We start from the raw sequence: 17,901 nt of genomic DNA on the forward strand, positions 1-17,901 counted from the left end.
TGCCCTCAGGATGTTTATGGTTTGAAGAGGTAGACAGACGAGTAAACAGATTCACAGTGTAATGGCTTAAAGTATTGAGATATGAGTAAGCTTTGGTGCTTACCAGGCTATGGTGTTACGGGTTCAGAGGAGGTCCTTGATTCAAGCCTTGGAGAGGGAATCTGGGGAGGCAGCTTGGAGAAGTTGTCATTCACTCTGAGTCCCAAGTTGGTAAATTGCATAGTGAAGGGCAGGGATTGGTATTCCACGCAGAGGGAGCAAGAGCCCAAAGGCATAGAGCTCAGTTCATTCAGAAGTTGTAACCATTTCACGGAGACGTGAAAGATATTTGCATGATTCAGTTTGTGGTGATTATTGTTCTGCTGTTTCAGAAATGTAGATATTGAGACTTGTCTATGTTCACTAGAGCACAGTTAAAAATTCTTATTTTGTTGCAATAATTCTCTTTTAAGGTGAAGATACTAGAAGTCACATTTCCTATCTAGAAATTTTAGGGACAAAATGTAGGTAAAGCAGAGCTTTTGAATTAGCAAATGATGATTTTCTTTGTACAGTAGAAGAAAGCAGCTGCAATGGACAGCATATCCCTTTCTCATTCAGCTTTTGAATTTGTTTTCTTTTGTTTTTAAAGGGGAGTGTGTGGACATTTAGGGTCTTCATTTAGCTGCTTGGGATGTTTGGTTAGAAAGTAGGGAAAGGAGTTCAGGAATAATTGCTACTTATGGCAGAACAAAAGAAATTTGTTTGAGTAGCTCATTTCTCTGATAACATCTGCTGAGCCCAAGCAAGACTTGGTTAAGGACATTGTTTCAGAGAGACAGTTATTTTAACCAGATAAAACATTTATTCACCATTGTTTACCATGTAAAGTGTGTCGTGTCCATACTAAGAACATTTAAGAGTTTTTTGAGATGTGGATAAAGCTGCATTAAACAGAAACCTTATGTGAATTCTTTAGGCAATACTGGGATTTAGCATAGATTAAAATAAAAACATGTTATGTGTGGTTTGGAGAAGAATGCTTAGAATATAGTACATTTATTTGTGGTCATTTCTCAGTCATCTTAATCTCTCAGTAGTATGTGACACTCCTTCCTCACAAGCTTCATTTTGCTTTTAGGATGCCACTCCCTTGGTTCTCTTTCTACCTCTCTAGCCCCTTCTTCTCAAATTCCTATGCAACACCCTCCCCCCACCCCCCAACACACACACTTTTTGGCTGATTTCTTTCTCATCTCCTCAGCCTCCAATGATGGAGTACTCAGATCACTCCTTGGATCCCTCCTCTGTGTACACTCATTTCCTAGGTTCTCTCTTTTAGGAATTTAAATACCATTTATACCTTGAGAATTATAAAGTATATATTACTAGCTTGAATGTCTTTCTGTGAACTCAAAGAGTCTAATGTCAGCTGCCTACAGAATAATAGCTTCTTGAACTTAACGTATTCAAAACATTAAGCCTGGAACGACTCCTCTCAAACCTGTACCTATGGCAGTTTCGCCCCACCCTCAGTTTCAGTTTTATAGAGGACTCTTCCTTGACTCTATTCTTTCCCCGCCCCCCTTTTTGGGTAGCTGTGTTGCATGGCATGCAGGATCTTAGTCCCCCAACCAGGGATTGAACCCGTACCCCCTGCAGAGGAAGCATGGTGTCTTAACTACTGGACCACGAGGGAAGTCCCTGTTGACTGCTTTTTCTCTTTTTTTCCATCATCCAGTCCACCAGCAGGTCCTATTTTACCTTAAAATACATCCAGAATTTGAACACCTCTCACCTGCTTCCTTGTTACTATTGGAATATAGTCTTCCTCCTTTTGCTCTTGGTCCCCCAGTCTAATCGTAACAGCGACCAGAGTAATTTTGTTAAGTGTATATCAAATCATGCCACTCTTCTGCTGAATACTATCCACTGAGTCCCACCCAGAATAAACACTACAGTCCTTAAAGTGATCTACACGGCCACACGGCTCTTCAGTGTCACCTCTCCCAGCGGCTCTGACTTCGTCTTCTACCACTCTGCCCTTGTGCTCTGGCCACACCAGTCTCTCTGCAGTTGCTCCAACAGGCCAAGCCTGGGGACCATTGTAGTTTTTTTTTCTGGAACACTTCTTCCAGATGTCATATGGCCTCCTCCCTTGCCTCCTTCAGGTTTCTGCTCAACTGTCACCTAATCTGTGAAGCTTTCCTTGGCCATCTTATCTATAATAAAGACCATCTCTACTCTCTGGCTTTCCTGTTTCCCTTCCTGCTTTGTTTTCCTCCTTAGAACTTATTTCTGTTTGATACACTGTTCATGCATTCATTATTTAGATATTTTGAATGCTCCCTACTGTGTGCCAGGCACTGTTTTAGGAACTCTCTTCTCTAGTTTAATATTTGCCACCCATGATTAGAATGTAAATTTCACCCCCTTTTTTTGTTCTTTGCTGTATTCCCACCTTCTAGAACAGTACCTAGCTCATAGCAGTTGAATAAATAAATTTATTCATTTTTAAACAGAAATGTATTGAATAAATATTAGAAGGTTGTGCACCAGGTAATGAGGGGAAGATCTGTATGAACAAGACATTGTTCCTTTTTCAAATTGCTCACTCTAAAAAATACTTATTTTGAACTGTGGGATAAAATGATACATCATTTTGGAATTGGGGTGGTAATAATGGGTGTGCAGTGATATGGTTATCTTCGGCGCCTGCTTTGTTAGGCTTATCAGTAATTTGCTCTGTTTTGGGGAGGGTAGGATACCTCACTGCATGGCTGGCTTTTGGGGTTACAATGTCTCTTTGATCTTGCCTTGTTAGAGCAAGAGTTTCTTAAAAATCCTATTAATCAGTCTTGGTTCTTTTAGAAAATCCCATGGATGGAGGAGCCTAGTAGGCTGCAGTCTGTGGGGTCGCTAACGGTCGGACACGACTGAGCAACTTCACTTTCACTTTTCACTTTCACACATTGGAGAAGGAAATGGCAACCCACTCCAGTGTTCTTGCCTGGAGAATCCCAGGGATGGGGGAGCCTGGTGGGCTTCCGTCTATGGGGTCACACAGAGTCGGACACGACTGAAGTGACTTAGCAGCAGCAGCAGCAGGAACCTTTTATTGTAACCACTTTCTCTCAGGATTAGAGGAGGAGTTTACTATCTCTACCTTCCTGCATGTCTGAAAATTCTTTTCCAGAGGTCCTGGCCAGACACTAGCTACATGGTTGTGAACCTCTCTGAACCTCAGTTTCTGTGCCTGTCAAATGGAGACAGCAATAAATGACACTAATCTTACTACTTGTGAGGATTAAGTGACTAAATAATATACTAGTTTTGAGGACAGGAAGGTAGAAAGGGAAAGGATGTAGAGAACAATTGTTTTAAAAAGTAAAAACTGTATATCTGTGCTTTATTTTGAAAAACTTAATAAGCCTCATGTGACGAGTTGACTCACTGGAAAAGACTCTGATGCTGGGAGGGATTGGGGGCGGGAGGAGACGGGGACGACAGAGAATGAGATAGATGGATGGCATCACCAACTCGATGGACATGAGTTTGAGTGAACTCTGGGAGCTGGTGATGGACAGGGAGGCCTGGCATGCTGTGATTCATGGGGTCGCAAAGAGTCGGACACGACCGAGCGACTGAACTGAAGCATATATTTCTTTTCTAATGAGAGTAGTGAAGATTTTATTTTTAAAAACAAAGGCTTCAATATATTTTCATTTTTTAAAATAGACAGCTTTAAAAAATAATATTTATTTATTTTTGGCTGTACTACATCTTTGTTGCTTTGTGTGGGCCTTCTGTAGTTGGAGCAAGCAGGGGCTACTCTTTGTTAGGGTGTGGGGGCTTCTCATTGTGGTGGCTTCTCTTGTTTTGGAGCACAGGTTCTAGGCGTGCGGGCTTTAGTAGTTGTGGCACACAGGCTCAGTAGTTGTGGCTCTTGGGCTTAGTTGCTCCATGGCATGTGTGATCTTTCTGTACCAGGGATTGAACCTGTGTCCCCTTCATTGGCAGGTGGATTCTTAGCATTAAAATAGCCTTATCTAATCTTTATTAAAAAGCAGAGACATTACTTTGCCAACCAAGGTCCGTCTAGTCAAGGCAATGGTTTTTCCCGTGGTCATGTATGGATGTGAGAGTTGGACTGTGAAGAAGGCTGATTGCCGAAGAATTGATGCTTTTGAACTGTGGTGTTGGAGAAGACTCTTGAGAGTCCCTTGTACCGCAAGGAGATCCAACCAGTCCATTCTAAGGGAGATCGATCCTGGGTGTTCATTGGAAGGACTGATGCTCAAGCTGAAACTGCAATACTTTGGCCACCTCATGCGACGAGTTGACTCACTGGAAAAGACTCTGATGCTGGGAAAGGTTGGGGGCGGGAGGAGAAGGGGACGACCAAGAATGAGATGGCTGGATGGCATCAGCGACTCTGTGGACATGAATTTGAGTGTACTCTGGGAGTTGGTGATGGACAGGGAGGCCTGGCGTGCTGTGATTCATGGGGTCGCAGAGAGTTGGACACGACTGAGCAACTGAACTGAACTGAATCTTTCCTGTAATCCTTATCTCTATCTTATAGAAACAGAGAGATTAGGAAACTTGCTTAAAGTCACACAGTAAGTGGTAGAGCTGGGATTTGAATAAGCATTCTGGCTCCGGAGCCCCTGCTTGCAACCTTACACTCTACTGCTTCTATTCCTCTTTTACCTGTTTAAAGTACATAGTATGGGTCAGTAGTGTGGGACTTAGTAGGGCCAGTCCTACTGAAAAATGGGGCAATTTTAACTACTAGGCTAAGAATAAAGAGACCTGGGATCTTGTCTTGACTCTGTCATCAGCTTGCCACATCTAGAACTTTACTTTTCTCAGCCTGTTGTCCTCATTTATTAAACAAAGGAGTCTCTCTGGATGGTCTCTGAGATAGTCCTTCTGGCTCTGCTGTTCTGTGATTGGTCATATGAAGTGAAGAGGGTAATACTTGCTCAGCTCTTTGATTTGGCACATTGGTATTTGTGAGCTTTGAGGGAGTTTGCTTTGTGCAAATGGAGATGCTCAATTTCAGGGCAAAGAATGAGCTGCCTTTCTGAGGAAGGTAGATCGGAGCTCTTTTTTTTGAGGCTGGTTGCCAAGGGAACCTAGCCTCTGGCCAGCGACAACCAGGAATTCTTTGGTTGAGAGTGGGGAACAGATAACTAAAACAAGCAGCACATTTAGGTTTCACTTTCCACCCCTCCACCCCCATTCCCCACAGCTAGCTGCTAGTTTTATACAGTTTCTGTTAGGCATTGTTTTAAGTACTTTATAAAGTATCATATTTAATCTTAAAAAGATTACTAAGAGTTATCTTATGAGATGGGTACTATTATTTGGGTTCTAAACTTATAGACAATAAGAGTGAAGCAAACAGAGTTAAATAATTTGTCCACTTTTACTTAAGTGAAAAGTGTTACCAAATCCACGAAATTGTACTGGCTTCTTGGTCAGTCAGAGCTTGAAAAAAAATGCAAAGGAAAAATTCTTTAGTTGTTTAGTAGTGGTTTTTGTTTTATTTGTTTGCTTTATTTAGAATGATAGACTCTTGGCGTTGGAAAGGGCCTTTGAGGTAATATAGTCAGTCTCCTTGTCTCCAGTCTGCCATTCACTTACAGGATTGCTTTCTATAGTCCCCTGACAGATATGATCATTTAAATTATTTTTGAGTAGTTCTGTTGCTGGGAAGCTCATCACTCTCAAGGAATCTAATTATATATATATGTGGTATATATATATATTTTTTCTTTTCTATTATAGTTACTACAGGATATTGAGTATGTCCTGTGCTATACAGTAGGACCGCGTTATCTGTTTTATATATAGTTGTTTGTATCTGCTAGTCCCAAACTCTTTATTTATCCCTCCTCTACCTGTTTTCTCTTTTGGTAACTATAAGTTTGTTTTCTATGTCTGTGAGTCTGTTTTTGTGTTGTGAATAAATTCATTGGTATCATATTTTAGATTCCACATGTAAGTGATATCATGCGGTATTTGTCTTTTTCTTTCTGACTTCACTTAGTACGATAGTCTCTAGGTCCATCCATGTTGCTGCAAATGGCATTATTTCATTATTTTTTAATGACTGAGTAATATTTCATTGTGTATATATATTACTTACATATCTTCATCTATTGATGGGCATGGCATTTAGGTTGTTTCCATGTCTTGGCTATTGCAAATAGTAATTCTGTGAAAATTGAGGTGCCTGTATCTTTTTTTTTTTTCATTGTCCAGAGAAATTTAACAGGTTTGTTTATAATTGTTACAAAGTTGAACTGCTGAAACTTGTTCACTGAAACATTTTGACTTGCATTAATGCCTTTATGTCCCTGCATTTATATTAAAAATTCACACAGAAATGAAAATGGAAAAACTGATTTCTGTACTCTATTTTTCCACTTGCAAACATATACTTAGGTATGTTTTGACCCCATGGGGACAAAAAATCTAATGTTCAGAACTACCAATAATAGGAAGAAGAAAAAAAAATATTTTTAAAGAATGAAATATTTCCCATCAGAGTGGATTCTTAAGCATGTTTTCCACGTATGTGGCATGCTAGCTGGATGTCACTTGGCATAATTGTTGCATGTTTGGCATGGACAACACATAGGGTAGTGTCTTCAAAACAGCCGACCACAGATAGATTTCACTTGCCTCTTTCAAAGGACCAATAGCTGTACTCTGGAAGTGCAGATCTGTTTTGAAGTCCCGAGCAACTTCCCACACTGAAAGGAAATTTTGTGAATCAGGAGTTCAGTGGACTTCTGATAATTCTAATTTCATGGAATGCTGCAATACCAGGCCTGTAATGATGAGATTTCTTCACCCTTGCAGTAGAGGGCGTACTCTTTGCGAGAGTCTTTTGTGGCCAGTTGCTTCTTTGGTGCTTTACCACAAGTGAATTTGCAGGCTGTCTGCTTTGTATGAGCCGTGGTATAGAGACCTTCTTACTTAACCTCATTCCACTTCAGCTGGAACTCAGTAGCCTGTATATTTTTGAATTAGAGTTTTCTCTGAATATATGCCCAAGAGTAGGATTGCTGAATAATGTGGCAACTCTGTAGTTTTTTAAGGAACCTCCAATTGTTTTCCATTGTGGCTGCACCAGTTTACGTTCCCAGTCACAGTGTAGAAAGTTTCCCTTTTCTCCATACCCTCTCCAGCATTTGTTATTTGTAGACCTTTTCAGTGATGGCACATTCTGGCCCATGTGAGGTAGTTCTTCCTCGTAGTTTTTAAATAAAAGTATTTATTTATTTGGCTGCACTGGGTCTTAGTTGCAGCACACGTGATCTTTGTTGTGTCATGTGGGGTCATCGGTGCGGTGTGTGGACTCTTCTAGTGGTTGTGGGCTCAGTGGTGGTGGCTCACAGGCTTTTTGGTTGCAGCACACAGGCTTAGTTTCTCTGGAGCATGTGGGATCTTAGTTCTCTGGCCAGGGATTGAACTGGTGTCTCCTGCATAGCAAGGCAGGTTCTTAACCACTGGACCACCAGGGAAGTCTCTTCACTGTAGTTTTGATTTGTATTTCTCTGATAATTGGGCTTCCCTTGTGGCTCAGCTGGTAGAGAATCCGCCTGCATTGTGGGAGACCTGGGTTTGATCCCTGGGTTGGGACAATCCCATGGAGAAGGGAAAGACTATTCACGCCAGTATTCTGGCCTGGAGAATTAGTCCATGGGGTCTCAAAGAGTATTTCTTTAATAATGAGCAGTGTTGAACATCTTTTCATGTGCCTATTGGCCATCTGTATGTTTTCTTTGGACAAATGTCTGTTTAGGTCTGCCCATTTTTTGATTGGGTTGTTTGTTTTTTTGTCACTGAGTTGTGTGAGCTGTTTGTGTATTTTGCCAATAAAGCCCTTGTTGAGTGTGTTATTTGCAAATATTTTCTCCCATTCTGTAGATTATCTTTTCATTTTGTTTATGGTTTCTTCCATTATATTGTTGAATAGCTCTTTTTGGTAGAAAATTATTTCTTGTTTTGAATTGAAATCTAATTGCGATGTATTCTCATCGGTTATAGCCTGTTATCTTCCATGTCCAATTGTGAGAATGTTTGAAGACACTCTTCCTATTCATAAGGGATATTTTCAGTTTTCTCATAGCATGTAAGCTTGCTTTCAGTTCAGATTGGTCAGCACAAAAGCAATCTGTCTCTCTCACTGTTTGCAAGTGCAGCCTTGCACTTCTTGTGATTAGTTAGCACAGAATGTGGGCCGTTCCCACATTCTTGGAAAACGAATGGATAGTGAACTGAATCTATGCAATTCGCTGCGAGTCTGGCAGGTTTGCAGTTTCTCTGCTCAAAATCTCTAGGCCATCAGGCTGTAGCCCCCGTATATACTGCCAGAGATCACAAAATGTCGGGAAGTTTATCCGGGCACTTGATGAAACTGCATTTACTTCATCAGGCCACTAGGTGATGAGCAACTCGCAAACCCGACTGTCAGGGAGGGTTGTGTATAGGACAGTTTCTGTTTGTACTTGGAAACACCATCAGAAGTCTCATAGTAAAGTTCATTAAATGGTTTTTCTTGGGGGGAGGAGAAACATGTCTCATGTATTCTTTGTCTTTCTCAGCTTTGATTCAATTTTAAATATTAATGGGGGGGCGGCAGCTCTGTATAGCATTCCTGTATCAGGGATCAAATCTGTGCCCCCTACAATGGAAGCACGGAGTTCTAACCACTAGACCACCAGGGAAGAATTTCCTTAAATATTAATTTGACTAGGACACTTTGAGTGATTTTTTTTTTTTAAACTAAAGGGGCCTAGATGCTACTTTCAAGGTCCATTCATTTATTTACTTTGTGTGTGTGTGTATCTTGTATCTTCATATGTGAATGATGTTAGCTAGATTTAAGATTCTTGTAGTCCTCATCTCTACGAAGTGTGGCTTCCCAGATGGTGCAGTGGTAAGGAATCTGCCTGCCAATGCAGGAGATGCAAGAGACGTGGGTTCGACTTTTGGGTCAGGAATATGCCCTGGGGTAGGAAGTGGCAAGCCACTGCAGTATTCTTGCCTGGGAAACTTCATGTGCAAAGGAGCATGGCGGGCTACAGTCCATGGGGTCGCAAAGAGCTGGACAAGACTCAGTAACTGAGCACACACACTACGAAGCACACGGCTTTCTGTTGTCTAATTTCTAGTGATTAAGATGGAAAGTCCAGCGTCAATAGGATTCTTTTCCCTTTGTAAGTAATAGCCACCTCTCTTTGAAAGTTTGTTTTTTCTATATGCTTAGTGTTTTATCATGATAGATTTAGATATGATATTTAAAAAAAGAAACTCTGCTTGCCACTTGATGAACCTTTTAGACTTAAAAACCTAAGTTTTTTCTCAGTTAAGGGAAGTTTTATTGCTTTCCTTGTATCTGTTTCCAACTCCCCTTATTTTGCAGATGAAGAAACTAAGCTCAGAAAGGTTAAGTGACTTACCTAAGGGTCACTCAGGTAGTTAAAGTGAACCTCAAGAAAATATACTGACTCTTTTAATGAGGTACACTTTCATTGTATTGAATATTGCTGTAGTGAGAGAGCCATCATGAACTGATTGGTGATTTTTTAGTGGGACAAGAGTTTTTCAGAGGGTTCATGAGGAGATGAAAAAGGAAGAGGAGGTGATAGAATTGGTTACTATTAAAATGTGGCCCATGTGAATGACTGCAGAATTAAGAAATCCCCCTGATACCCCAGCTATTGGAGATACCCCAAAGCTCTAAAATTTAATAAAGCCAAGAAGTTTTTTGAATCCTTGGGGAATTATATGTTTAGTTGTCAGAAGTAGGATTATCATGCTCATTCTCTGTTGTAAATATTGGAAAATGTATAAATGGCATCTGATGGCTTGGAGACAGACATCATAAACTGCCTTATCAGTGGTCTGGTTTCTGTTTTGAATTCCAGCATGGGACCCTTTTCTGCTGGGAACCACCTGTTCTCAGGCTATGTTGATCTTTGGATTTCCCCAGCCCTTCAGTCCCTTTCAGTTTTGAAATGAAACCTAGCCCAGAGGGTGAGGTTAGGTATCGAGAGGACTTTGACAGCTCACACCAGATTGTTTTCTTTTCAGAGCTGTCCGGTATGTGATGCGTGAGGCACAGCAGGCTGAGATAGAGACTAATTGATGGTGAGTCAACTCTTGGGTAAGACCTAGGCAGTGTCATCTCTTTGGGTAGCCAGGAAAACATGTAGACCAAATATATCATCTTTCATCCTCAGGAAGTTAAGAGCACAATCACCAGAGATCTGTCATGATTTCTCTGCCTTTGGTTTATTGAAGAAAGAAAGGCTTTATTTCAGTGTCCTTGCTTTCATGAATTGGAAAAGGAAATGGCAGCCCACTCCAGTGTTTTTGCCTGGAGAATCCCAGAGATGGGGGAGCCTGGTGGGCTGCCGTCTATGGGATCGCACAGAGTCGGACACGACTGAAGTGACTTAGCAGCAGCAGCAGCAGCAGCTCCTCATTTATAGAACCTTTTATCTTTTTAGGAAGGAGCCAAGTCCCTGGTCTCTTTCTGCTGTTCCAGAAATTTTCCAAACTTTCATGCTATGCCTCCTGGAATTGCTGCTTTGATCTGCAGTGACTCCTCTAAATATGCCTAGACAACCTTCCACCATGCCCCAGCCCCTTCATAGAATGCAGCTTCCCCTCTTCCTTTTGCTGTGAACGTTGTTTCCACCATATTGTCGCACTTCGCTTGGTATCTTTATGAGTGGAGCTGACAATCTCTTCAGCTTGTCCCATACCGCATCCCCTGATTTTGTCTGACTGTCCCACAGCCTCATTCCCCAGTACTTCAGAGCTGCTTCCAGATCATCAAGTACTTTTTTCCTTTTGAGGTTGCTCCTGGCCAGCAAGGCCACCTGATTCCTGTCTTTGAAGCCGGCATCTTCACACTCATTCTCTCATATTTGTTTAGGACTTAGGCATTTCACCCTCCTCCAGGGGTTCTGGCCCAGTCTAGGGGATCTGTGGCCAGACTTGGTCTGGGGCCAAGGATTCAGGCTAGAGCATGGAACTAGGGGGCTTGGTGTTAACTTCTCAGACATGGAGAGATGCAAGCCGGAAGATGTAAACATCAAGGCCGGTCGAAGGTGGAAGAAACAGAAAGTTTAGTATTTGAAGTAAAGGATGTCCTTTGTAGGCTCCCTCTTTTCCAGCATTTCAAAATTGAGTCATTTTTTAGAACAGTTTTAGGTTCATAGCAAAATTGAGAAGAAGGGTACAGGAATTCCCATTATTTTTTGAAAAATTGATCTTTGATCTTTAATTTTATAGACAATAAAATAATATAGTCTAAAAAAATCAAAACATGTAGGTTTTTTAAAAAGTTTTTGAAAGTGCTTTTACTTCAGATTGAAAAATGAACAGCTTCCACACTGTTCTTTGGAAGATACACAGTATTCATGAATACAATGCTGGTCATTTGAGGAAAGGTACAGACTTCAATTTCTCCTTCACACTTTTCTTTTAGAAAGATACTGTACCAAAAAGGAACTTCAGCAGTACAAGGAAAGCTCTTTTCCCAATAAGTTTATGAAAACCTAAGTTTCCCAGTGAAATCAAAATGATCCTCCTGCTGCCACCACTTTAATATAATCTCATGCTTATTAGAACCTAATAGCTGCACCAAAACAAAGAGTACATTTACTTTCGACAGTGAGGGTGATTCTTTAAAAAATATAACATAGATCTCTGCAAGTAGTGTCTGAAATAGACAGCTAATGCTGCTGCTAAGTCGCTTCAGTCGTGTCCAACTCTGTGTGACCCCATAGACGGCAGCCGACCAGGCTTCACCATCCCTGGGATTCTCCAGGCAAGAACACTGGAGTGGGTTGCCATTTCCTTCTCCAGTGTGTGAAAGTGAAAAGTGAAAGTGAAGTTGCTCAGTCGTGTCCGACTAGTAGCAACCCCATGGACTCCAGCCCACCAGGCTCCTCTGTCCATGTGATTTTCTAGGCAAGAGTACTGGAGTGGCTTGCTGTTGCCTTTGCCGAGACAGCTAATACTGGACTTAATATTATTTTACAAATAATTGTTCTTTTAGCAGTAATTTAAGTCTACACATTCACAGTTATGTTAGAAAATAAATGCTATGATTATGTACTATATGTTTTGACAAACTAGTTTCAAAAACAGAAGCTCAACATCTTGATAAAAATTCTCATCAGAATAAAATGTGACTAAAATTTAAAACATTGTCGAAATCACACCACATTTAAAATCTTCCGTGATTTACACAAGTATGAATTTACAGTTTTGGAGCACCTTTTTCTGTTGTGAATTAAAATATGAATATATTGAAAACTGTTAATTTCAAAACATTATAGGTATTTTAAATACTCCTGCTCCCCTGTTTCAGTTATTTCTGTATTCCCAGAGGCAACCTGTTTAGAATGTACCTCCAAGACTTTGTGTTTTCATGCATATGTATGAACCCAGAAAAAATTCGAAGTGCTATTTTTGTGTTTTATTTATTTACACAAATGGGGTCACATTTTGTGTATCATTCATGTATTTCTTTCTTTGATTCAGTAATGTACCTTGACAGTATTCTATATTGGTACATGAAGATAGGTCTCATTCTTTTTGGCTGCCGTATAGTATTTCATAGACTAGATGTATTATATTTTATTTACCTTTTTTCCTCTTGAGGGACATTTAAGGTATTTCTAATTTTCTGTTGTCAGTGATTCTTTTTGTGCTTTTTAAAACTTTTTTTGGTTTTTCTTTTTTCTTAGGTAGTTTTAAAATTTTTATTTTTTTATTTTTTATTGAACTTTTTGTGATTTAAAAGTCATTATTCTGTTTCTAGGCCTTTTTTTCCCTTTTCTTTTCTTCCTATACACACTAGGTGGTCTCAGCCTCTCTGACCACTTCAGTTACTAACTGCACATTGATGATGCCCAGATTGCTCTCCAGACCAGACTATCCAGTTGTTCACACAGACAACTTCACTGGGACGTTTTGAAGACTTAGCAGAATGCAGCTCCTGCTCTTCCCCTCTTCCTCCTCCTCCAGTGTCCTGTCACGTGGTAAATAGCACCACCACCCATGTAGTTGCTGGGCCCAAAGCCTAGTAGTCATTCTAAGTCCTCCCTCCCCTTCCCATAGCTGACAGCCAGCCTGTCATAGGACTTGTCTTCCCTAGTATTTCTTGGATCCAGTTGCTTTCTTCTTCCTTGCCACCATCCTGTACTTTAGTTTTCTAATTCATAAAATATAGTATTTGTGAGGATTTAAATGAATTAATGTATGTAAAATGCTTAGAACAATGGATAGGCATCTAGAATGTGCTGTGAATATTAGCTATTATCATCATTGTTATTGTCTGCTTTTTCTTCCTCTTAATGTTCAGTTCAATTCAGTTCAGTCGCTCAGTCCGACTCTTTGAAAGACACCATGAACCGCCAGGCCTCCCTGTCCATCACCAACTCCCAGAGTCCACCCAAACCCATGGCCATCCACTTTCATTTCTGTCTCCAGTCCTGATTTTATTCTCCTCTACCTTGATTCCATTCTCCAGACTGCAGCCAGAGTGATCTTTATAAAATGTAGGAATGATCATGATCTAACTCCAATGCATGTGTGTACTGTTACCACACTTAGAATGCTTTTTCCCTTGATTTTTGAATGGCTCATTCCTTTTTATTTAGATACACCTACTTTTCTTTTTTTATTATTTAAAAAATTTTTGACTGTGCCATGTGCCATATGGGATGTTAGTTCCCCAACCAGGTATTGAATCTCCACCCCCTGCATTGAAAGTGCAGAGTCTTAACCACCGGACCACCTGGAAGTCCCTGGCTACCTACTTGTAAATGTCATCTCCTCAGAGAGGCTTTCCCCTGATCACCTAATGATTATGAAGTAGCCACTTACATACGTTCTTTCCAGCACATCACCTATTTATTTCTTTACATAGCAGTTGCTAATAAGTGATATTTTTCTAGTTTAGTCACATATTTGTTTATAGTTTCCACCAGTTGGAATGTAAATTCTCTGAGAATAGGGATATTGTCTGTTTTATTTACATCAGTAAAATAGGACAGTGCCTGGCACATTGTAAGCACTTAGTGAATACTTGTTAAGAGAATGATAAAACAGCTTCATATTTCTTATAAGACCCTCCTTCTTGGTCTCTCCAGCATCATCTGCTATCGTGTGCTCTCTGCCTTGACCTCCCCAGCTCATCAGTTAAGCTTTCTTGCTGCAGGGACTTTACATAGGCTGTTTAATCTGCCTAGAATGTGCTTCCTTAAAGGCCCTGCCACTGCTTGCGTATCTCCTATCGATCCTTGGCCACGGCCAAGGGGACTTGGCCATGAACGGGAAATGAGTACCTAGGATCAAGGTTGAGGATCTGAATAGGTGGATTATTTGAGTGTTTGATGGCAGAATAGCTGAGAGTGAAGTGCAGTCCTTCGCAAGCAAGGAAAAAAGCAAAAGGCCTTAGGGATAATAAGATGAGGCAAGGATGAAGTTGGAAGCTGAATCATTAGGTGAAAAACCTAGAGAATCAGGATCATGGGTGGAGTGTAAGAAGGGACAGGGCAAGCAGTTCAGGATTAAAGCCATAAATAATCTCTGGGATTACTAAAATTATCTTCTAGCATTGTTACTTTTAGTGTAAAACCAGCTGTTGGATTATAGGAAGGATCAGGTAGTTAACACATAAAAGTTTGAACTAAAGTTTGTATTGATTTGTGTTTTATATGCTATTTAAAGTCAAATCCCCAGAAATCCTATCTTACCTCACCCTGCCCCTGCTTTAATTTCTGCTTCCAGGAGCTTACCTTCCCTCCTTTTAAATGCATTAGGCTCAACTCGCTCATATTTTAAATAAGTTTCCTGTACAGAAGCCTTCAGCAATCTTGGTGCTCCCTTCTGGTAGGCTGAGGGTACTCCCTTCAGGTATGGTGAGCACTCCTTCAGGTTACCTCCTCCCTCCAAATTAAGCATAGGAGCTAGCCTCAGGAGTTTAGGACTTCCTGCCTAACCTGAATCTGTGGAATTTCTCTCTGAAGTTTGAGGAGGGACATGGGAGTGTAGAATATAGGGTGGGACTCTCTTGGTGAGACCTAGTAAAGAGTAGTGAAAGGCTGGCTGGGTGTGCATGGATGGTAGGATCTGAAGGTTGAAGGCAGTGGGCTTCAAAGTTTCTTACCTGGAGTTGTCCTAGAGTTTATGGCAATGTTAGAGAGCTCTGATGTGCCAAGGAAGGAATCTTGGTGAGTAGGGCTAGTCATTACCCTTTAGAGGTGTTCTGTATGTTTTTCTGCATAGCCTGGTACTCTTCTACAGCCTAACCAATAGCTGGCATCGTGGTGGATGCTGAAGGGGAATCACTGGGATAGAAGCAGTATTTACTGATTAGTGGTGTTGTCCCCTTTATGATGGCTGGATGGAGTGATTGTATGCACATACTGGACATCCCAAGGCCCAGTCAGCTGGTCTGTGTGAGATGAATCCTCTGCACTCCCCTCCTAGTGCTTCCTGGGAAAACCCAACCTAAGGCAGCTGGAGATCATGGCCATCGTTAGCGATTGCCCCAAGAGTGCTACCTGTCTTTGACTCTTCTGCTCTCCAATCCCCATGCTCTGATGTCCTGCCTTCTATTTTCTGCTTTGGGGTCCTTCAAATTTCATAAGCCCTTCTGACTCCTTTTTTAGTTTATTTCCTGCCCAGCTTGAGCCTTAGCTCTATGCGGTCCCTTTGTTTTGACATTGCCAGTCAGCTTTCCTCCATTAGCCCTATTCATAGAGCTACAGTTTTGAGGCTTTAATATATCAGAATTACCCATGGAGGCAAGTGTTGAGGAGTTGGATACTTATTTAAAATGCAGATTCCTGGGAGAATGGACACATGTATATGTACGGCTGAGTCACTCTTGTGCACCAAGAACTGTCACAACATTGTTAACCGGCTGGCTATACTCCAGTATAAAATAAAAAAGGCAAATTCCTGGTCTTTATTCCTGCTATCCTGATTAAATTGGTATGGGTGGTAACCAGGAATCTGCATTTTGATTGGCCTTCTAGGTGACTCCGACACCAGTCATCATCTACAGATCATATTTGGAGAAACTCTGACTTAGAGGACTCTTTTGACCACCTTCCCCTTACCCCTCCCCTAAAGGGGAAGGAAAAGGATTTGAACTCTTTACTTGGATCCTGAGGTCCCAGGAAACTTAGACTGTCACATGTCATCCAGTGGGGACAGTGGAAAACTGTCTCTGTGTACCTCATCTTCTCATTGCTGGTGGTAGGCACACATTCCCAGTGAGGCAGACTCTACCTCGTAAGAGGGCCTTAATGACCCGGTAGACTGCAGGTCAGTAGCTCTGGAATATACTGGGGACTTAGGCTTTGGACTGAGAAAGCAGGATGGAACATAGACTTTGAAGGCTGCTACCTGCACCTCAGATTTGCCTCTGGGATGCTTCTTTTTCTGTACACAGTGACCGTGCCCTAATGTAGGCTGTCTTTTGGTCTCCAAGCTGTTGTCACTCCCTCTTGCAGCCATCCTCTAGAAAGCTTCTACTGTCCTTCTATAAAACAACCCAGCCTTGTCTCCCCTTTTAAAATCCCGTGTTGCATTCATGTTACCTATGCAGTCAAGTCCAGATGTCTCAGGTTGGAATAAAATCTTGCACATTTTGACTCAAATTGTGGCCTACAAGACCTAGTAAGATCTGGTCCCTCCCTGTATTTCAAGTCTCATTCCAAGCCCCTCTTCCCCTTATCTCCTGCATGCATCATTACCTGCTTTCAGTTCTCTGGCTTCAGGGCCTTTGCCTAGAATACTGTTGACCCTGTTCTTCACCTCATTATCCTTTGCCTTTAAGTTTCAGTTGAGCATGATCTCATTTTGGAGGTCTTTTTTGGCCTCTGTGTAAAGCAACACGACATTATCATAGCACCCTGTTTACTTCCACTAGACCGCTTACTGCTTTTTACTCATTTGTGTTTCTCTCTTACTGCACTGTAAGCTCCGTGAGGGCAGGGACCTTCTTGCTCATGATTCTGTCTTCAGTGCCTAGTGTGCAGAGGTGCCCCGTAAGGACTTGTTGACTAAATAGCCTTTCACCTTCCCTGGTGGCTCAGAGGTTAAAGCGTCTGCCTCCAATGCAGGAGACCCGGGTTCGATCCCTGGGTCGGGAAGATCCCCTGGAGAAGGAAATGGTAACCCACTCCAGTATTCTTGCCTGGAGAATCCCATGGACGGAGAAGCCTGGTAGGCTACCGTCCACGGGGTTGCAAAGAGTCGGACACGACTGAGCAACTTTACTACTACTACTACTTCTTATTAGTACCTGCATTGGTACTTTGTGGCTCTGCACAGTTCTTACTCTTGGCGTGTGTGTTGTTACCTCTGCCAGAGGCACCGTTTCTCTCACTGACTGATCAGATTCCTTCTTGTTGTTTACCACTTCTCTGAGCAATTCCTGGACTTCCCCAGGCAGTTCTAATTCAATAGAGAAAGTACTTTGGTCCTCTTGAATGGACTTTTCACCTTGTATGGTGATTTTCCTTATGTGGGAGATACATGGCATTGCCCTTGGTCTACAGATGACAAGCCAGAGGCTCTGAGAAGTGGATTAACTTGGAATAACCGAGATTGAAACCCTGTGAGTCTATAGAGCCCTCAGTAGTTCTGTCTTACTGTGCTTTCTCTAAAAGACACCAAATAGCAAACTCAGAGACTCTGAAGTGCAGGAGGTGTTTTTAGAAAAAATTACTTAAGTAATGAATATGTGTGTGTATGTATGTACGTATATTTTTAATTTTCTGAGCATTAAACACAGTAAAGGGTAGAAGTAGTTCCCCCTTATCAGAGGTTTCGCTTTTTGCAGTTTCAGTTACTTCAGGTCTG

The 17,901-nt window shown here is 41.5% G+C and overlaps 1 long non-coding RNA gene across 8 annotated transcripts in view; it reads left to right on the forward strand.

Annotated features, from left to right (window-relative positions):
* Positions 1–17,901, forward strand: part of LOC129539197 (uncharacterized) — a 60,933-nt gene that overhangs the window by 5,657 nt on the left and 37,375 nt on the right. For 6 of the 8 annotated variants that reach the window (XR_016038559.1, XR_008682414.2, XR_016038560.1 and 3 more), the window contains one exon: positions 10,096–10,152. The exons of the other annotated variants lie outside the window; for them this stretch is intronic. This is a non-coding gene — a long non-coding RNA (uncharacterized LOC129539197). The remainder of the gene's footprint in view (positions 1–10,095; positions 10,153–17,901) is intronic. 8 annotated transcript variants of the gene reach the window in all.

Source organism: Moschus berezovskii, chromosome 11, assembly GCF_049115385.1.
Source record: "Moschus berezovskii isolate FMDL1 chromosome 11, NW_MosBer_1.0, whole genome shotgun sequence".
Classification (NCBI taxonomy): domain Eukaryota; kingdom Metazoa; phylum Chordata; class Mammalia; order Artiodactyla; family Moschidae; genus Moschus; species Moschus berezovskii.